General features: G+C 40.5%; 1 pseudogene; it reads right to left on the minus strand.

Moving 5' to 3' along the window:
* Positions 1-364: 364 nt before the first annotated feature.
* LOC126077593 (heat shock cognate 71 kDa protein-like) lies at positions 365-4193 on the minus strand (annotated as a pseudogene).
* Positions 4194-8240: the final 4047 nt, after the last annotated feature.

The raw sequence follows: 8240 nt of genomic DNA on the forward strand, positions 1-8240 counted from the left end.
CCCAGGCAAACCTTTAGATGGCTGAAATCTGTCCGGTATTTTCATTGCAATTTTGTGAGAGATCCTGAGCCAGAAGTGCCCAGCTAAGCTGTTCTTTTCTTTCTTTCTTTTTTTTTTTTTTTTTGCCAATTTTAAATGCAGTTTAATTTAACACATTGCATCTTCCACTTACAACACAGTGTTAATAAATTACAATATTACTTTCTTTCCCTATGAATATTCCATATTCAAGTATTGAAAATACCCAGAAATTTAGTATAGCAGTGTAACTTTTAAAACTGCCAGTGAATGTGCTACAAATTTAGGTCCTTTATTTTTTTTTTCCTGTGAAACAATGCTAAGGTGTCTATGCTCACAGGCTGGCTTAATCAACTTCTTTAGTTCTGGGTCCAGAAGAGGCACCACAAGATAGAGGAGCTCCACCAACAGGGAAGGCCCCAGGCATTCCTCCAGGTATGATTCCGGTACTCTGGGATAGCTTGGTAATGATGGGGGTGCAGACTTTCTCCAGCTCTTTCTGCTGATGTTCAAATTCTTCCTCCTCTTCTTTGTTGATTCTTATCAAGCCAATTGATAATTTCATTACATTTGTCAAGAGTCTTCTGTTTGTCCTCATCATTGGTATTGCATCAAATTTTTTCATCTTCAACTGTTGCTTTCATGTTAAATGCATAGGATTGAAGAGAATTCTTAGAGGACCCCTTGTCCCTCTGTTTCTTATCTTCAGTTTTTTATTTCTCAGCTTCATGGATCATACACTCAATGTCTTCTTTACTCAAGTGGCCGTTGTTGATGATAAGTAATCTTGTCCTTTTTTCTAGTACTCTCAAATATAGCAGAGACATCGAGGATGTCATTGGAATCAATATCAAAAGTGACTTCAGTCTTAGAAACACAACAGGGTGCAGGAGGTATGCCAGTGAGTTCAAACTTGCCAAGCAGGTTGTTTTCCCTGGTAATGGCACACTCACCTTCATAAACCTGAATAAGTACAGCAGGCTGGTTGTCAGAGTAGGTTGTGAAGGTCTGCATCTGTTGGTAGGAATGCTAGTTGTAAAGAGAAGTTTATTTTCTCACAGTCTAGTAACCTAGAAGTCCAAGTTCAGGGTGTCAGCTCCAAGGGAAGGCTTTCTCTCTCTGTGAGCTCTGGAGGAAGGTCCTTCTCATCAATTGTCCCCTAGACTAAGAGCTTCTCCATGCAGGAACCACTGGTCCAAAGAGATGGACTCTGCTTCTTTCTTAGTGGTATGAGTTCCTCCCTCTCTGCTTGCTTCCCTTTCCTTTTATCTCTTGTAAGATAAAAAAAGGTGATGCAGGGCACACCCCAGGGAAACTCCCTTTACATTGGATCAGGGATGTGACCTTAGTAAGGGTGTTACAATCCCACCCTAATCCTCTTTAACATAAAATTCCAACCACAAAATGGAGAACAACCACAAAACACTGGGAATCATCGCCTAACCAAGTTGACACATATTTTTAGGGGGCACAATTCAATCCATGACATCCTTTGGCCCCCCAAAATTTATGCCCTTGCTACATATAAGACGCATTCACCTCATCATATCATGGTGAAAGTCTTAAATCAACTCCAAGTCCAAAATACAAAAATTCCTCTTCATCCGTGGAATCTAGAATACAAGTTATCTGCTTCCAAAGTACAATGGCAGAACAGGCACAAGCTAGACATTTCCATTGCAAATAGGAGAAATTGGAGGGAATGAAGGCATATCAGGCACCAAGCAAGTCAGCAGAATACATTACATTAGCTCTTAAAGCTTGAAAATAATCCTCTGTTCTCTGAGACCATTTACACAACAGCTCTGCCCTCCAGACTCTGGGTATTGGCCACACTCCCCAAATTCTGAGTGGATGCCCCTTGGTTCTGGGCTTCAGCTCCTCCTTCTAGGCCCACTGAGACAGCAGCTCTGATCCTTCAGTTTTAGGTGCACCATTCTCCTAGTCCATCTGAGTAGTGACTCCACCCTTAGAAACAACAGAGGCCAGGGCTCCACCCTTTGAAACCCCAGAGGCCATGACCATACCTTTTGAGACTGAGGCAGCTCTACTTCTTTTGTTCCTTGGCCTCTGGGCCCATAGGCCTCATGCTAACATCTGCCCTGCTGGGGCAAGTGTTCCAAAGCTCAGTAGCTCCACCAATAAGTGCCTGAGGCACCTCACTCCACCAGGAAGCCTCTTGTGCACAGGCACTCAGCTCTCTCACTCCATGCATCGGCTCCAGCATAGTCTGGTGCTAGGCTCCTGGTTCAGCTGCTGCCAGTTCACTTCTGCCCTTTCTCACTATCTGCACCTTCTCTGGTGTTAACAGTTCTCCTTACTTCCTTCTGTGTTTTCTATCCATTCACAATTTCAAAACTGTTTCCACAGTTTAAGTATCTGTTAGAGCAGCACCCCATTCTCTGGGTACCAAATTCTGTCTTAGTCATCTAGCGCTACTGTAACAGAAATGCCACAAGCGAATGGCTTTGACAAGGAGAAATTTATTTTCTCACAGCCTAGTAGGCTAGAAATCCAAATTCAGAGTATCAGCTCCAGGGGAAGGCTTTCTCTCTCTGTTGGCTCTGGAGGAAGGTCCTCCTTGTCAATCTTCCCCTAGACTAGGAACTTCTCTGTACAGGAATCCCAGGCCCAAATAATGCACTCTCTTCCCGGTGCTCCTTCCTTGGTGGTAGAAGGTCCCCACTTTCTGCTTGCTTCTCTTTCCTTTTATCTCTTGTAAGATAAAAGCTGGTTCATGCTGTATTCCTGGGAAACTCCCATAACATTGGGTCAGGGTTGTGACATTAGTAAGGGTGTTATAATCCCACCCTAATCCTCTTTAATGTAAAATCACAATCACAAAACGGAGGACAATCACACAATACTGGGAATCATGGCCTAACCAAGTTGACACATAATTTGGGGGGACAGAATTCAATCCATGACAGTAGTATTGCACTTGATGACAGTCGTGACTCCACCAGCAGTTTCAATACCAAGAGAAAGAGGAGTGACATCCAAGAATAGGAAAACATTTTCAGATTTTTCTCCAGATAAGATGGTTGCCTGTACAGCTGCACCATAACCAACAGTCTCAGCAGGTTGATGTTTTTGTTCAATTATTTTGCATTGAATAAATCCTGAAGAAGTTTCTGAATCTTAGGAATATGGACAAAACCACCCACCAGGGCGATGCCATGGATGACTCGTCTAGCTTGGCACCCCTAAGGGCTTTCTCTACGGGGTTCAGGGTGTCACAGAACAGGTCAGAATTCAATTCTTCAAATTGTACATGGGTAATGAAGGTATGGAAATTGGTTCCTTCATAGAGAGAATCAATCTCAATATTGGCCTGGATGCTGGAACAGAGTGTGCTTTGCATGTTCACAAGTAGTGAGGAGGCAACAGATAGTCCCTTGTTTTCACTTACATCCTTTTTACGCTTTAGCTTGAACTTGGCAACAAAATGGTTGACCATTTGGTTGTCAAAATCTTCTCTGCTTAAGTGAGTGTCTTCAGCTATAGATTTGACCTTAAAGATTCCATCTTTAATAGTAAGAATTGCCACTTAAAAAACACTACCCCCTAAGTCAAAGATCAGCACATTTCTTTCAGCACCAATCTTTTTGTCTAAGCCAAAAGCAATTTTTTTATATAAGCAATAGCAGCAGCAGTTGGCTCATTGATAATTCTGAGCACAACGAGGCCGGCAATGGTTCCAACATCTTTGGTAGCCTGACAAAGACATTAAAGTAGTCTGGTACAGTGACAACAGCATTGGTAACAATCTTCCCAAAGTAAACTTCTGCAATTTCCTTCATCTTTGTCAGAACCATAGGTGACACCCCCTCAAGAGAAAATTTTGGTCTCTCCCTTATATTCTACTTGGACCTTGGGCCTGCCTCAATGATTCACCACCATAAAAATTCAATGCTTCATATCAGAGTGGACAACAACATCATAAAATCATTGTCCAATCAGATGTTTGGCATCAAAATCCATGTTAGTGGGATTTGTTGCACCTTGATTCTTTGTGGCATCACCAGTTAATTGTTTAGTAACAGTAAAAGAGACATAGCTTGGGGTGGCTTGGTTGCCATGATCATTTGCAACTATGTCCACTTTTCCATGTTGGAAGACACCCACATAGAAGTAGGAGTACCCAGGTCAATGCCAACTGCAGGTCCCTTAGAAATGATTGCTCAGAATAGGTCCCCTCCATTTGACAAAATAAATGAATCCTGGAGGTCTGCCATGCATTCAGTGAGCCCAGTGAAGCTATTCTTGACTTTGATTCTTAACTTGGAGACACTGTGTGAAGTAGTAAACACTTTTGGTTTGAAAACTCTATGTTTTGGAGCAATCTGTTATGCAGCAATAGGTAGCTATGTTCATATGGCACGTTTCCAGGCTACTCACAATCTCGTTTGGCATCTCTGGGAGGCAGCAATTGTTTAGGTTTTCTTCTGAAAAATGATACACAGAATTCACACACAATTCTTTCTAGAATCAGAAAGAGTTATAAGAGTGAAAAAAAGAGTAGGATTTTCTCCCAAGACAGTAATTTAATATTTTCATAGAACTGAGCCCATTGTTTCCCTTAAAAGCATCCTAAATGTTGCATTATTGCATTATCAAATAACTCTCTTTAGGACACATGCCCAATCTAACTATATCACGGAAAAGGCCTGTTACAAAGGAAAGATAAAATTCTGTTACGAAAGTGAAGATTAGCTCTTTACTTTTTCCCCAGTGGCTATGTCTGTTCTGAACAGAATGCCAAATTTTGTAGATATTTCATTATACCCAAAATTGTGTTACTACAAAGGCACTTTTTGTTTTCACAGAACTTCAGTTGTCTAGAAAAAGTATTTCTACGTCTTCTCCTGATATCAACCAGGAAGTACTTGAATTCAAGTGACTACTTCTTATTTTAACCACATTTAAATGAGCACTCTTGGGAAATGGCATATTGTTGACATTTATAATATAAGTTATTATTTCATTAACAAGCAACCAACTGGTGAGAAGTGTAATATTCTGGGGTAAAGATGATAATGGCGATTTGATAAATGTTTTGATAATAAGCCAGGAGTTGTTTTAAAGTAACAGGTCAGTTTGAAAAATATAAAAATGTAGATCTATGAGGGAATTATTGTCTTGAATGAGCCACTATGGACAGCTGTCTGACCGTAAAAGAAAGTGAGTCAACCATAAAACATGGCCAATGAAGAATTTTGACACAGAGGTAATTTGTTCAGAATTCCCTTTGACATTCTAAAATTAAGGTAATGGCACCCAAATCTCCCTGAATTGGAATGCAGAAAGCCCTTCAACTGAATTGTTGGTAAGATATTGAGGCTCTCATATTTCAGTTTCAGGTTGGTCTTATAAATCTAGCATTATTTATTAAAGTTAATCCAACTCTATGTTCAAGTATTTCTGTCTTCCATTAAACTGTGAGCCCCTGAATGATACAAATTATGCTTTATTCATAGACATCCATGATCAAATAGAAAGCACTCAAACAATGTGTGTTAAGCATAGGAAAAAAAAAGTAGAGGGAAGGAGAGAGAGAAGAGAATGTTATCAAATAAGCAATACATGACCAACATTGTATAGCTTCTTGAGAGTTTTCTCTTATTAATTCATCAAAGATTCACGGAGCAGCTACAGTCTCAATGTTGTTATTTGTTGTTGTTAGGTGCCTTTGAGTTGGTTCCAACTCATAGCTACCCTATACACAACAGAACGAAACACTGCCCAGTCCTGATCCATCCTCACAATCATTGTCATGCTTGAGCTTGTTGTTGCAGCCACTGTGTCAATCCACCTCGTTGAGGGTCTTCCTCTTTTCCGCTGACCCTGTACTCTGCCAAGCATGATGTCCTTCTCCAGGGACTGATCCCTCCTGACAACATGTCCAAAGTATGTAAGATGCAGTCTCGCCATCCTTGCCTCTAAGGAGTGTTCTGGCCACACTTCTTCCAGGACAGATTTGTTTGTTCTTTTGGCAGTCCATGGTATATTCGATATTCTTTGCCAACACCCCAATTCAAAGGTGTTAACTCTTCTTCAGTATTCCTTATTCACTGTCCAGCTTTCACATGCATATGATGCGATTGAAAATACCATATGAAGAAGAATGGGGCATCAGGATTGGAGGAAGACTCATTAATAACCTGCATTATGCAGATGACACAACCTCGCTTGCTGAAAGTGAAGAGAACTTGAAACACTAATGAAGATTAAAGACCACAGCCTTCAGTATGGATTACACCTCAACATAAAGAAAACAAAAATCCTCACAACTGGACCAATGAGCAACATCATGATAAATGGAGAAAAGATTGAAGTTGTCAAGGATTTCACTTTACTTGGATCCACAATCACCAGCCATGGAAGCAGCAGTCAAGAAATCAAAAAACACATTGCATTGGGCAAATCTGCTGCAAAGGACCTCTTCAAAGTGTTGAAGAGCAAAGATGTAACCCTGAAGACTAAGGTGTGCCTGACCCAAACCATGGTATTTTCAATCAATAGAGGCTTAGGGGGAAAGAAAAAACAAAACAAAACAAAAAAAACTTTATGAAAGAACATAAAAGGGAGAAGCTACCTTCATCAGGGAGATAAGATTGAGAGAGACATAGTTTAGGGAGCTTCGTAAGAGTTGCTAGGTATCAAAGGGCAGGAGGATATCAGAAAAAGGGGAAACATCTGGAAAGGCAGAGAGGTAAGTAAGAGACCTATACTTTTGGTCACAATAACATGTTTGTGGCAAATTGTTTTATTTTTTTCTCTCCTCCTGTAAGAAAATTTTCGATCATAAATATTACTGTGTAGCTTATGGTGCCTTTCTCTAGTAAATGGCTGCATGCTGTTGACATCAAGCTTGGCTCTAAGACTGGTTAGCTCCAAAGAAAAGACAAAAGAAGTGACCTTATCATAGCCAAACAAAAGCTTTAAGAACCTGTGCATGGTTTGGATGTTTTCTTTCCCTCTATGATGAGAGGGAGTCAAGGACTGAGATTAAAAGCTGGGCTACAGGGTGAAAAGAAGATCCAAGGAAAGCCACAATGATCTGCAGTCCCTTACATGCAATACAGAAAAGAAATAAACTGTGATTGTTAGAAGACACTGATATATAGGGGTTGTTCTTGTCTATAATAAGCACAGCATAACCTAGCGAAATCTTTTTGTTTGTTAGCTGCCATTGAGTTGGCCCTTGAATCACAAGTGACCCCACGCATGACAGAAAGAAGCACTTCCAGTCCTGGGGATACAAGGTCAATTGAGAATCATACTGTTGGGTTTTCACGGGCTGATTTTGGAAGCAGATCACCAGATCTTTCTCCCTATTCTGTCTTAGTCCTAGAAGGCCCACTGAAAACTATTGAACATCACAGCAACACGCAAGCCTCCAATGACAGACAGGTGGTGTCTGCACATGGGTATATTGGCTGGAAATCAATGGCAAGAATCCTACCACTGAATCAACAAAGCCCCTAAAGAAATCGTACTAAAGCAGTATTCAAAATGATAAACCTTGCCTATTGTCAATGTCTATACCTTTGCCTTGAGTCGATTGTGACTCAGAGTGACTGTATAGGGCAGATTAGAATTGTCCCATAGAGTTTCCAAGCAGCAGCTAATGGATTCAAACCACCAACCTTTTGGTTAGCAGCTGTAGCTCTTAACAACTGCATCACCAGGGCTCCCCTTGCCAATCAATGTCTATGGCCACTCTAAATATTTAGTCATGCGGACTTAGTTTTCAATGAGAGTGTATAAACACACATGTTCACACATGTGTATGCATACACATGATTTTTAAACTGGTATGTGCTTAATCTGGAATACTTTATCAAGATCTCTCCTTGGGATGTCACATTTACATACTTTTACTCCTCATGGGCTGTGGCTTATCTAGAAATTTGTTCTGTTATTTATTATTAAACATCACAAAAATAAGAAATATATTGGCTTGTAACTTTACTTTCAATGTGCTATATTTCAGAAGGCTGAAAAAGAATTGACACCTTTGAATTGTGGTGTTGGTGAAGAATATTGAGTATACCATGAACTGCCTAAAGAATGAACAAATCTGCCTTGCAAGAAGTACAACCAGAATACCCTTAGAAGCTAGGATGGCAAGGCTAATCTGACAGATATATTGTAGACATGTTATCAGGAGGGATCTATCCCTGGAGAAGGATATAATGCTTGCTAGAGGGTCAGCG

The sequence above is a fragment of the Elephas maximus genome, chromosome 5 (genome assembly GCF_024166365.1).
Source record: "Elephas maximus indicus isolate mEleMax1 chromosome 5, mEleMax1 primary haplotype, whole genome shotgun sequence".
In the NCBI taxonomy this organism is placed as follows: Eukaryota; Metazoa; Chordata; class Mammalia; order Proboscidea; family Elephantidae; genus Elephas; species Elephas maximus.